The following is a 12,810-nucleotide window of genomic DNA, read 5'->3' as shown; positions in this document are numbered from 1 at the left end:
AAGCGGCCCGCGGCGACTCTTCCGGCTTCTGGAGGCCCGGACGTCCGGACCTCGCCGTCGGTCTCGCGCGCTGTTGGAAGGGTGGTGGGAAGTGAGTGGGACATCCGGGGCCTGAACGTCGCTGTCGTGGGGTTGCCAGGTTTCCCCCCCCCTAGCCACTGGCAGGGGATGAGGGTGTAGCGTTGCCAGCTCCAGGTTGGGAAATTCCTGGAGATTAGGGGGTGGAGCCTGGGGAGGACAGAGACCTCAGTGGGGCACAATGCCACAGAGTCCACCATCCTCCAAAGCATCTATGTTCCCCAGTGGAACTGATCTCTGTAGTCTGGAGATGAGCTGTAATTCCAGGGGATTTCCAGGTCCCACCTGGAGGCTGGCATCCGTCGCCTCAAGGAACATCCTGTGAGTGGTTGAGCCAATCACAGCCGTGGGGGTGGTGGCCTGGCAACGCTCCGAATCTGGGAGGGTGGGTCCGAGACAGGGCTTTCACATCGGACCTGCGAGGTTCTCCAGTGATATCCTGGATGTGAGTGGAAGTGAAGAGGAGTTCGCAACGAACCTGCAGTGCAGGCCCGGAGCCAGGATTTTGTGGCTTGTGGGGCAGATTTTTTTCTGGTGGGGCTGAAGTTGTCAGCACGGAAAGAAAAGCCCAGGATCTTGGGATTATGACTCAGCTAGTGTGGAATCAAGCCTTTTAAAATCAAAGCAGAGAGCCTTCTGCAGATCTTAGCCCCAGACTGTGACAATAGGAGGCTGAGAAGGGGAGGGGGGAAGAGATACATTTTTCTGGTCGATGGTAGGCATGGCACTGGAAATACTTATCTGGGTTTGGCCAGTAAACTCACTCCAATTTGTAGAAAAGGTAAAGGTTCCCTTGCAGAAAAGCCAGTTGAATCTGACTCTAGGGTTGCGGTGCTCATCTCCCGTATCAAAGCTGAAGAGCCAGCGCTGTCCGAAGATGTTTCCGTGGTCATGTGGCCAGCATGACTAAACACCAAGGCGCACGGAACGCTGTTACCTTCCCACCTAAGTGGTAGCTATTTATCTACTTGCAATTTCTTGCTTTCGAACTGCTAGGTTGGCAGGAACTGGAACTAGACATATTTGTATAACGACACACAAAAAATTATTTACAAAAACAAAGGACAAACAACAGATAGATAGGGGAAAGAATGTATATAGTTCAGTAAGGAATGCAAACCAAAAGGAAAAAACCTAGCTGGCTATTCTACTCACTACTTTTCCTTTCAGGTACAGCCTTTCATAGCTCTGGGATCTCGACTGGCATTCCTAGTGAGCAGATTTTCTGGAAGCGTAGCAGCGGGGTGGAAGTTGAAGAGAGCTTCAAGGCAGTCTCTCTCTGAGTCTTCTCAAGCTGTCTATTCTGCACAGGTGTTCTTAACCATTTAGTCAATACAAAGCTGTTACCAGGATAGATCTCTAAATTGCAAGCTGTCAACCAGTTTAGATGGAAGTTCTCAGCTGCTGCATGTTAATCACTCCTACCAGCCTAAACAACAATTCTGATAACAAGCCAGCAGGTGGGGGTGATGACTTCTATAGCCCAGAAAGCTAATACTTAGGCAGAAAAACTCTCTTAAAGGAGACCAGTTTCTTGACACAGAAGGGATCCTAGAGGTCACCTACTCCAATGCCCTTGCTCAGTGCAGGAAGGAGTGCGTGCCTTTAAAAATGTTTTTAAATGTTTGAAAAAAGCATTTACAGTTAGTATAAATGGCAGTGGAGATATTGGATAACCTTGCCTTGTTCCTTTTTCAAAAGATATTACCAGTCAGTTCATTGTTTACTACTACTTTCACTTTCTGCCTTGTATATATAGCTTCAATCGCCCTTGTAAAGTTAGTCCCGAAGTTCATTGTTAAATGCTTTTTCAGCGTCCAAAAATATCAAAGCCATCTGCTTTTTTGGATGAGTTTCATAATCTTCTAAGATATTTAAGGCTGTTCTCACATTATTCTTTAATTGTCTCTTAGGTAAGAAACCTGCCTGGTCCTGATGTATAAAGTCTATTAACACTTTTTTCAACCTTGTGGCCAAAATACTTGCAAATATTTTATAATCACAATTCAGCAAGGAAATAGGTCTGTAGTTTTTTAAATCTCTTTAAGGTCTGTCTCTTCTTTATGAATCAGTCATGATATAGTTGCTTCAGCCCAATATTCTGGTTTTTCTGTTACAGATGAAATTACAGTTTTATATGGGAGCCAATGTTCCCTCTAAGCTGTGGAGTCTTGTGAGCAAACATTCTACTTTGTGAGCTACCGGCATGAAAGCTGTGAGCAAGCGATTTGGCTGCTGCATACATTAGTTTGCTCTGGAGCTATTCTTCCTGAGCCAAGGCAAAAATGTGTGAGCCAGAGGCTAGCTAGCTCACACTAACTCAGCTTAGTGGGAACCCTGATGGGAGCAATGAAACATCTTCAAATATTTTATAATATTCAGCTGGGAGTTCATCCGGTCCAGGTGCTTTATTTATATATTGTTTCTTAATAGCCTCTGTAATTTCCATCATTGTTATGGGATTGCCAGTCCTCTAAAAAAGGCTTTGCTTGCATCCCAAATTATTCTGGTCATATTTTGTTGGGAAAACATATTCATTTATTTCTTTGCAAAGGAAATCCAGACTTTTTATTTTATATTCCAACCAAATCAAGTCCAGCAGCACACAGTTGATGGCATACAAATCACTTTGCTCCCCAGTGGGGTGGATCTCCTGTAGGGAGGTAGATAAGGCAGATAGAGGCTATAGTCCCCTGTAAGATGGGCACGTTTTCCGATTAACGCCCCAGCACAATACTTAGTGGATCTGACCTCCCCACAGCTGCGTAGAGCATTTATGCTGGCCCAATTTAATGCGCTCCCCTCTGCGGTTTTAGCAGGAAGATTTAAGAAAATCCCCTACTCTGTAAGGTTCTGTGATTGTGATTCAGAGGAGATTGAAACAATCGAATATGCGCTCCTCTATTGTAGTTTGTATGATGACACTCGGGAAGCCTATCTAGAAGATATTCTTAAGAATGATGCCAAGCAATCCGATGACATAAGGTTGTATCGTTTATTGGCTTCACAAAATATAGCAGTTATTGAAGTGGTTGCCAAGTTCTGTAACTGCCTTATAATGAGGAAGCTGTGTGTCAAATCCATGAACTGAATGGCGACTGTTTGAATATGATCTATGCCAATAAAGGTTTTGAACTAGAGGCTATAGACTACACACAGATACTCTTTCTTTGCGAGAGGCCATTACATTTATAAGACAGATATGATTTACCCCTTACCTACCCGGGACAAAGCCTATGTGTGTCGAGTGCAATATTTCAGCCAAGCAGGCTCTCAGACACTGGCCTAGGATGGTGGAAAGGATTTTAACATCTGAATTTGTTAGTGAAACAGGCCTCTGTAGCTTGCACATGCAAGAGAGATCTTTTCCAGGCCTTAAGAACAGTGAAATTATCAGCTTCATGCATTGTTTATGGAAAAGAAATCAAGCCCTCTCTGTTTTTAAATACACTAAATAATATAGGAGATCGATCATAACACAAATATTTCATACCAGTCAGCTGGGTAACCATCAGGCCCAGGAGATTTATTTAGTTGCAGACCCACGGCAAAAATGTGGACTTGCTGAATTCTTTAAATATCTGTCATTGATCAGGGACAAGCATCTGCTGGACATTGGGGCATAGCTGCCTGCCTAGTCACTTTTCTGAGAGAAAGCCCCCCACTGAATAGACTAGTACAGGGGGGTACCCAGTGTGACGCAGTGTGGTGGGTGTTATGTATTGTCCTTGATACATACAGTGAGTTGAGCTTCAGTCCACAGCTCCATAGAGGCCTGGTATCCTAAAGTGCACATGCTGATTGGCTACTTTGCACAGGGGGCCAGTCAGAGCTTAGGGGTGGTTTTGGATGGAGCAACAACTATTGGTTGTTATCTATAGGTTATGATTGGCGTTTAACAACCTAGGGGGCATGGTTTGCCCAACCAAAAGAGTATAAGTTGAACTACTTACGGCATTGAGTTTGTTGTTGATTGTTATAGTTAATAAAACTGAATCACTTGTTAAGAGCTGCCTCCAGTCTGATATTTTATAGTGGGCACGGCCACAAAGCGGTCGCTTCAGGAGTCGGAGCCAGTCACAAAATGGCTGCCTCCTCGATATAGAGGTGCAAGATCTGAGAAGACTTGCGCACAGACATTGCTCTCCCTTGAGTATGGGACTCTCTTCCAGCCACATTTCCTCAGGATACCTGGCAAGACTGATTCAGCCCCATCTTCGTAGGGCTTTCATGCGAGCTCGGTTCGACATCCTGCCCTCAGCTGTTTTATCGAGAAGGTTCAAGAAAATTCCATACAAAGATGGATTGTGCCCATGGAGGAAATTGAATCTATTGGACATGTGCTTCTGCAATGTAAATTCCACTATGACATCCGTGTTGCTTATATTGAACCTGTGATGGACCCCCTTTTGGGCCAATCTGATGAGTATAAAATTAGTTCTTTATTGTCTTTGCACAATATAGAAATTCCTGAACCTGTAGCAAATTTCTTTTATGAGGTATCTAGGAGGAGAGGCTCATATTAAGGCAATTTGGAATGTGATACCCCCCCCTCCCGGCCTATCTTGAGGCTCTATGCTGCACGTTGTATTTGATATTTTATGCCAATAAAGGTATTGTATTTGTATAGGTTATGATTGGTGTTTAACAACCTCGGGGGCGTGGTTTGCCCGACCGAAAGAGTATAAGTTGAGCTACTTACAGCATTTGTTGTTGATTGTTATAGTTAATAAAACTGAATCACTTGTTAAGAGCTGCCTCCAGTCTGATATTTTATAGTGGGCTTCAGGAGTCGGAGGCAGTCACAAAATGGCTGCCACGGCTTGCCCTCAGTCACACCGTGAAGCTCCATCCTGTGAAGCTGTGGTGGGAGCTGCTGCCTGCCAAAGCGACGTCTTTTAAAAATCTGCGCAGCCAATCAAATCTGTATGCTCAATAGCTCCACCAGGACCCACCCACTTTCTAAAATCACTTGGTGGGCACCACATTGGTGACCACTGGGCTAGTAGGAGCAGGGGCGTAGCCAGAACTTTTTGGTTGGGTGGGTGTGGAGGAATTTGGGGGGCTCCCCAGCCACACCTACTGCTCCTCTTGCAGCAGCAGAAGCAGCACTTCTGGCTCTGCTGCGACCTCTAGTCCTCTAGGTCCTTTCGATTGGAAAGACTTGTTTCCAGGCTGCTTTTCATTTACACTGGGGATGGGGGGGGGATCTCTGACTCTCTTTTTTTTGCATTTTGCAATTTTATTTTATTTTATTTTTATTTACATTAGACTTGATATCCCGCTCTTGTCCCATGGCTTATTTTATTGGCGTTTTAAAAAAATCAATTTATTTTGTGACCCGGAAAAAATAAAATGAGACTGAAGCTTCCCTGGTTGTGCCCAGGGTCATTTGGGAAACCCCATGCACACCTTACATTTTAAAAATATCCCTTGAATTTTTTTTTGTCCGAGGGGGCGGCACCCATCTGTGAGGGGGCATTGCCCTCCAAATGCCCCCATGGCTATGAGCCTGAGCAGGAACCTGATTAGACTCGTTTAGGATCCTGAAATCTCTGCCGTTTGTACTAAGTATTAGGTGCATAGCACATTCTGTAGCATATAGAACGTTTCTGTCATATTTCACCCCCCCACACACACATGCAGACAACCACTTCCTTTGTATTATTTTTTTTAAATGCACATGCCCCAAGCAACAATTTCTCTGTAATTAATGCCAGGAATTTTTAAAAGCTGCTATTTTTTCTTGAAGGAAAAGTTAGATAATTTTGCTGTATATGTGCTCTAAGATACTAGAGTGGGTGCGGTCAGACGGCATGCTGAGAGCAAGTTAAACTGCTCCGGTTCTAACTGGATTATATTTGATCTGGATAATCGCAATCACACTTGCCTCCCATATCCCATCTCACTAGGGCTGCCAAATGCCCCCGGGGAGCGGATTTCCCCCCGCTTTCGAGCCCCGCTTTCCGCTCCCGCGGAATCGGGGCCCGGGGGAAACCCCACCCCCGCGTGCGCGTCACCCGGAAGTGACGTCGCACGCTGGGGGCGGGGCCACGCCATTTGCCCCCCGCTCCTGGCCAAAACATACTTGGCAACCCTACATCTCACCGTGCAGTCACGTTGCTCGCCGGCATCTACACTACTGACGTGCAAGAGCATGCGTTGGCAGGTTTTTAAATCCCCCCCCTCAGTTTGCGCATGCGCATAGGTGCCCCTCCATAGAGGGGGGGGGAACTATCATGGCGCATGCATTTAAATGTTTGACCCGAAAATGGCCTCCGTGAGATCCTGAACTCATCTAAACGCTAAAACAAGTGACCGTTTAAATGTCGGTTTTCTAAACGCGGTGGCGGAGCTCCGCCTATGCGCACACCGCCAACACATTAAAAAAAGGGCGGGCGAAAAGAGGAAGCCTCGGGCAGATTTTGAGCAGGGAGGGGGTTTAAACAGGAAATGGCTCGACACCGCAGGAGCGATCAGACGTCAGAAAAGTGTGGCTAGAACCGGAGAATCAGGAAAACACCATTTGGGGACCTAGTAACAAAATACTCCATTTTAAAGGGGGTTTGAGCCAGAAAGCGATGGCTGGGGACGGTGTGCAGATGTTGGGTGTGTGAACGTGGATATAAAATCCGTTACTGAAGCATGCCGAAAGCAGACTAAACGGCCCGTCTGAACGCACCCAGAGAGACTCGTATTTTAAAAAATACTACTGGGGAAGGTTCTTGGATTGAAGGCAAAATTACCTTAGCAGGAGACATGAATAGATTTTTGATAGAGCTCATATAGTAAAAAGATTGCAGAGCTTCCAACAGGTTTTTGCTTTGATTGATCAGACTGTCTTCTGTCGATTCAATTAATATCCAAGGATAACCAGATTTTTCAGCCAATGTTGTTTCACTTACACTACAGTCACAAGGTTTTTATTTATGCCGGTGCCATAAGCCACCCAAGCATAGCTCTTTACTTGTATTTTTCATATGTGCATATGTCTGTGTTGAGTGTGAGTCACCACTGGTGACTGACCCCTTCTGGGGGCCTGGAGGATATTCAGAGAGGTGGCTGAATAAAACCTGCCCCTGTCTGACTGCTGGTATTCCAAGGAGGTCTCCCATCCAAGTACCTGCCAGGGTCGGCCCTGCTTAGCTTCTGAGATCTGACGAACTCGGGCTTGCCTGAGCTATCCAGGTCAGAGTCGAGACTAGCTTTTTTGTATATTGAATAGGTAGAGCTCTGGGTAGGGAAATTCTTGGAGACTGGAGGGTGGGGGTTTGGGGAGGGACTTCAGCAGGGTACGATGCCATAGAGTCCACCCTCCAAAGCAGCTGTTTTCTCCAGGGGAGCTGATCCTTGTCGTCTGGAGATCCAGGGGTCATTTCCTGCAGAGCTCCGGCAGTAAAGAGCCCAGGGGGCGGGCACATGCAACAAACTCCACTCCCTGCTCCCAGCAGCCCTCAGTCAGAGCAAGAAGCAGCCAGGTAAGTTGCAGAGCCCCCCCCCCGGCCCCTGGTCCAAAACAGTCCAGTGGCACCTTTAAGACCAAGTTTTATTTAGGCACAAGCTCTCCCTCCTCTGCGAGGACAGATCTGCGTGTCCCCCCCCCCCATAGCTGGCAATCCAAAACAGTCCAGTGGTGCCTGAGCGGTGGGTGTTGCCTTCTGACACACATCTGGTGATGTCAGGGGGTGTGGCATATGCAAATAAGTTATGCTAATGAGCTCCTGCACCTCTTTTTCTACGAAATGACCCCTGTGGAGATCAATAGTGGGAAATCCTCAGGCCCCACACGGCCCCAGAAATAGAGCCCCACCTTCTTTCTCACCAGCAGAAAAGATCGTTGGATCCACGCCTATTGTTATTTCTTCTGCATTCTCTGAAACTGCAGATTATAAAACACGGAGGGACAGGACCATCAACTGACACGGATTATTAAGAAGTTGCACAACTTTATCACGTCCACCCTGCCTACCCATTCGCCCTGTGTTTTCTTTTGCCAATGCGGGGGGGGGGATACATTTTATTGGAGCTCCCCCTTTTTTGTAGGGAGGGGTTGGTTTCAAAAATAGGCATGTGGTGTTTCACAGTGGGCCCCCACATGTCCAAGAAGATAAGGCAGGGTAGGAATGCTTTAATTAAATAAATATAAAGATAATGATTTTCCATCTCTCTTCGGTGTCCGGCAAATTTGTGCGTTCAAACTTTATCGGATTAATTTGCTCCAGACTTCGTTAGGAATGGAAGATGCAAGCCAGGCTGAAGGTGAAACCTCAGAATCCCAAAGCTTCACTTCTAGCATTGGTGGAGTTTTGAGACCTTTGGTACGATTTGTAGATACTTTGGCTGAGTTCAGACTGGCAGTTTGCCCCACTATAGGCGCGTGTAAGGAACGTTTCACCAGTGGATTAAAGGGGCCGTTCACACAGGCACATCTGTCCGGTGTTCCCCACCCGTACTCAACCCGTCTTGTAGTGCTTGCCTCCCGGTTTTAAAAGATACCTGGTGAAAGTGGAAGCAAGCCCTGGAGAGCCCGTTAATCCCGCTTCATTCCGCTTCCCGGAAATGTGAATGCTAACCGCTAAAAGCTGGGAACAGCCCGCATTAATAATATGCGCCGGCTGTTTACGCTGACTGACCTCCTAGCCTCACTCTGGCACCAGGAAGGTGCAGGTGATTGCCTTGAAGAGGGGGTAGTGATGTGACCGGATGTGCCTATGGCCCACAGGGGCTGGATCCTGCCCTATTTACTGCTGTGCCTAGGCGTCTGCCGCGAGGAAAATGCCGCTTACAGCACCGCCTCCGGGCCAACAGTGTGAACGCTCCCTCGCCCCTCCTCCCGGTATGCTCCCGCATTAGTCCGCACAGTGTGACTCGGAAAACCCAGAACAGTTTGTTCCGCCTCTTTTTTGCAATGACTCCCTCCCGCTTCAAACTGCCGGTCTGAACTCGGCCTTTGCCTTGGGTTATTGAATGCTGGACAGGGTTAGGATAGGAAGTATAGCAGAGATACAGAAACTCAGACTTTTGCTGCCCTCTGGTGGGTGCCATATATTTCAGCTGCTGCCTGGTATATAGAATTATAGAATCAGAGGTGGAAGGGATCTCCAGGGTCATCTAGTCCAACCCCCTGCACAAGGCAGGCAATTCACAAATACCTCCCCCTCCACACCCCCAGTTCCACACCCAGAAGATGACAAAAAACATCCAGGATCCCCGGGCAAACTGGCCTGGAGAAGAAGAAGAAGAGATTGGATTTATACCCCGCCCTTCACTACCCAAAGGTGTCTCAGAGCGGCTTACAAACTCCTTTCCCTTCCCCTCCCCACAACAGACACCCTGTGAGGTAGGTGGGGCGGAGAGAGCTCTTGACAGAAACTGCTCTTTTGCAAGAACAGCTCTTATCAGAACTACGGCTTGCCCAAGGTCATCCAGCCAGGTGCAAGTGGAGGAGTGGGGAATCAAACCCGGTTCTCCCAGATTAGAGTCCGCGCACTTAACCACTACACCAAACAATTGCTTCATGAACTCAAAGTGGCGATCGGGCGAGTAAGAACGGGCCACGAGAACGAAGCCTTGATGCAACCCTTCCTGCCCTCCCTCATGATCTGCCTAAATTCACAGGATCAGCATTACTGTGTGGTAACTAGCAGGAAGAAGGTATTGGGGAGCCTGTGTACAGGCCCCGGAATCTCCAGTTAAAAGCTGATGTGTAAGGCGTTGAGACTTGTGTAGAGTTGCTTCTCTCCAGAGTAGACCAAACTGAATTTGATGGGGGAGGGGGAAGCGACCTTTTCCGTGCTAGTAGCTGTGGTAGCCTCCCTTGAGCATATTTGCGCAGTGCAGAATTTTCTTTTCCAAACTGCAGAACACCCTGCTTTCCCAGTGGAAGCAGTGATACTTTGAAACATTCTTGGTGGTGTTTTATACATTTTAAATTGGATTTGTAACCTACTTCAAAGGTCGTGATTGTGGACGGAGCATCTAAACCATTTTGAAAAATACGACGTTTCTTCGGTCTTACCAAGTACAAAGCCATCTTTTCTGCTTTATATGGGCAACAACGGCAGTCAGATACTTAAGGATATGATTGACACAGCCCACCCCCCCAATATCTACAGTCTCTGTAGAGAAACTTAGATAAGAATGCAGTGGTCCGCAGTACAAGTTTCCTGGTTTGGAAAAATAGCAACCTTAAAACTAATTCCCAGGGCTGTTTTACTTTTCAAAAATGTACCAAATGTACAAGGCAAACACTAAGTTCATGGCAAAACAAATGTAGAAAATCTATATGGCCTAACAACTCCCCCCCCCCCCAATGTAGCCCTATATATCTTACAAAGAAAAAAAAATTAGAAGGCAAGTTAGCATATCCACACATAGCAAATGGGAACTTTATTTCATACATTACCCATATCAGTGATGGCGAACCTTTTAGAGACCGAGTGCCCAAACTGCGACCCAAAACCCACTTATTTATCGCAAAGTGCCAATATGGCAATTTAACCTGAATACTGAGGTTTTACTTTAGAAAAAAAACAACTCATACATTAACTTAAGATGATCCAAACAAAGTAAGGAAAGCAATCCCAAATGCTTTCATTTACTTAAAATTATTTGGCAGAGAATTCGACACTTTAATGATGGTCTGGGCCTGGCACGTGTGCCCACAGAGAGGGCTCTGAGTGCCACCTCTGGCATCCATGCCATAGGTTCGCCACCACTGACCTATATCATATCAGTTGATTAAACTTTAATTTTCAAAAGGAGGGCCTGTTACCTGTTACTCAGTTAACACTTGGAGGATTCAATTGGGGAAATCACAGGGCCAGCTGAAGGGGGTCTTGGCTGTATTCTGTTCCTCCATTGCAGGTAGAATGGGTACAGAGTCATAACCTGTGTCCCTGAACAAATGGATCCTGGAAGTTTTTACTTTCTCTAAATGATATTTTTCAGGTTGGCCACTTAGAGTGCGGTTTGGTTGTAGCGTTTAGGAGTGCAGACTCTAATCTGGGAGAACTGGGTTTGATTCCCCATTCCTCCACATGCAGCTGCTGGGGTGACCTTGAGTCAGTCATAAGTTCTTTCAGAGCTGTTCTCTTAAGGGCAGTTCTCTCAGCCCCACCCACCTCACAGGGTGTCTGTTGTGGGGAGAGGAAGGAAAAGGGATTGTAAGCCACTCTGAGACGCCTTCGGGTAGTGAAGGGCGGGGTATAAATCCAATCTCTTCTTCTTCTTAGCGTACCCAGTGGAGTGAAAAGCAGGTTATGAATTCCTCAATATATTGATTCCCTATATATTTTCTTTCTTGTATCCCCTTCAAGTCATTCCTTCTTATAACCTTTGAAGTCAAAGGATGTGAAACTCTGCTTAGAATTGCAACGTAAGGTGGAAAATCAGAGATTCTTTCCACATCATTATTTTATATGCCAATTAGGTACAGACGTTCCATATGCAAGTGCTTTGTTTATACTCCCTCCTTGTTTTTCTAGAATCTACCTTCCAAAGCTGCTATTTCTTCCAGGGGAATGGATATCTGTAGTCTGGGGATCACTTGTAATCCTGGGAAAACACTAATGTCCACCAACAGGTTGTCAGCAGGATCCAGACATAAAAATGATAAGATCCAAGAAGAGACAACATGGGTGCCAAATTTTGCCTCATCAGAATTGGCAAACCACTGAGGAATTTCAGACAGACGATATAATCCGAAAGAGGAACGGTTCCCAAACGGTTTCTGGTCTGTCATTTGAGACAGAACCGTTTTAGAACCGGTTCCCTACCGGAATATATTTGTAATTTCACACACAAACACTTCTGTCCCGTTTAGGAAACGGGGCTGAAGCGTTTTACCTGTCAACCGCTTCCAAGTAGTCTTCCGTTTTCTCTCCCGGTTCCGATGTGCTTTTTCCCCGCCGTTTTTCGCCTGTGTGGGCGATCTCTGGCTTTTTTTTTTTTAAACAAACATTCCCGCCGGAGATCGCCCACGTGGGCAAAAAAGGGCGGGAAAAAATGGTGCAGTCTGAAATGGCAAACCGCTTCAGATCCAGCTCTTTACCGGAAGGGGAAAGCCATGTGTGAAATCCCTATACCGGTTTACTCCACGATGGATCAAAAACGGCTTCAAACCGGCTTAAAAAGGGTAATGTGAAATTCCTCCATGGTTGTTATTCACCAACCCAAGGAACTATGGCTATGCTGTAGATATGTTCCAGGTAATAAAGGGTTCTGGACAAGTTTCAGCCAAATGTATTTGACCAGTTATTTGTAAGAATCAAAGAAGGGGGGAGGTGCCATGTGGAAAATGTCTTATTTGTCATTGTAGATCAATTCTATACAGTCTTCCTGGACTTTGCACTGGTGCAGCCCTTTCTTTCTCCTTGCAGTCATTTTAAAGACAGAAACAGCTTCCCTAACCCCTCCCCAATCTTGCTAACATCAAAAAAGTAACGGGGAGGACACACATAGCTCTTAGATTTTCACAATTCAGGAAGGAAATGAGAGGAATCATACTTTTACTGCCATCTGGTGGCTGTGGAGGTGCTTACACAATGGAAATAACTGGGATCGCCCCATCACAACCAACACTTAATAGCCTCCGCTGTCTGGTATCAATGGAAACAGCATCCCTGTCCAGATGATCAATCGTTGGTAATGCATTATGTAGCAGGGGCCTGCAACCTATGGCTCCAGAGCCAACTGTGGCTCAGTATGGAACCAGGTATGTCTCTTTTTAAA

This window comes from Gekko japonicus, unplaced genomic scaffold (genome assembly GCF_001447785.1).
Source record: "Gekko japonicus isolate JY-2015 unplaced genomic scaffold, Gekko_japonicus_V1.1 scaffold21, whole genome shotgun sequence".
In the NCBI taxonomy this organism is placed as follows: domain Eukaryota; kingdom Metazoa; phylum Chordata; class Lepidosauria; order Squamata; family Gekkonidae; genus Gekko; species Gekko japonicus.
Note: the sequence above shows the minus strand (reverse complement) of the source record.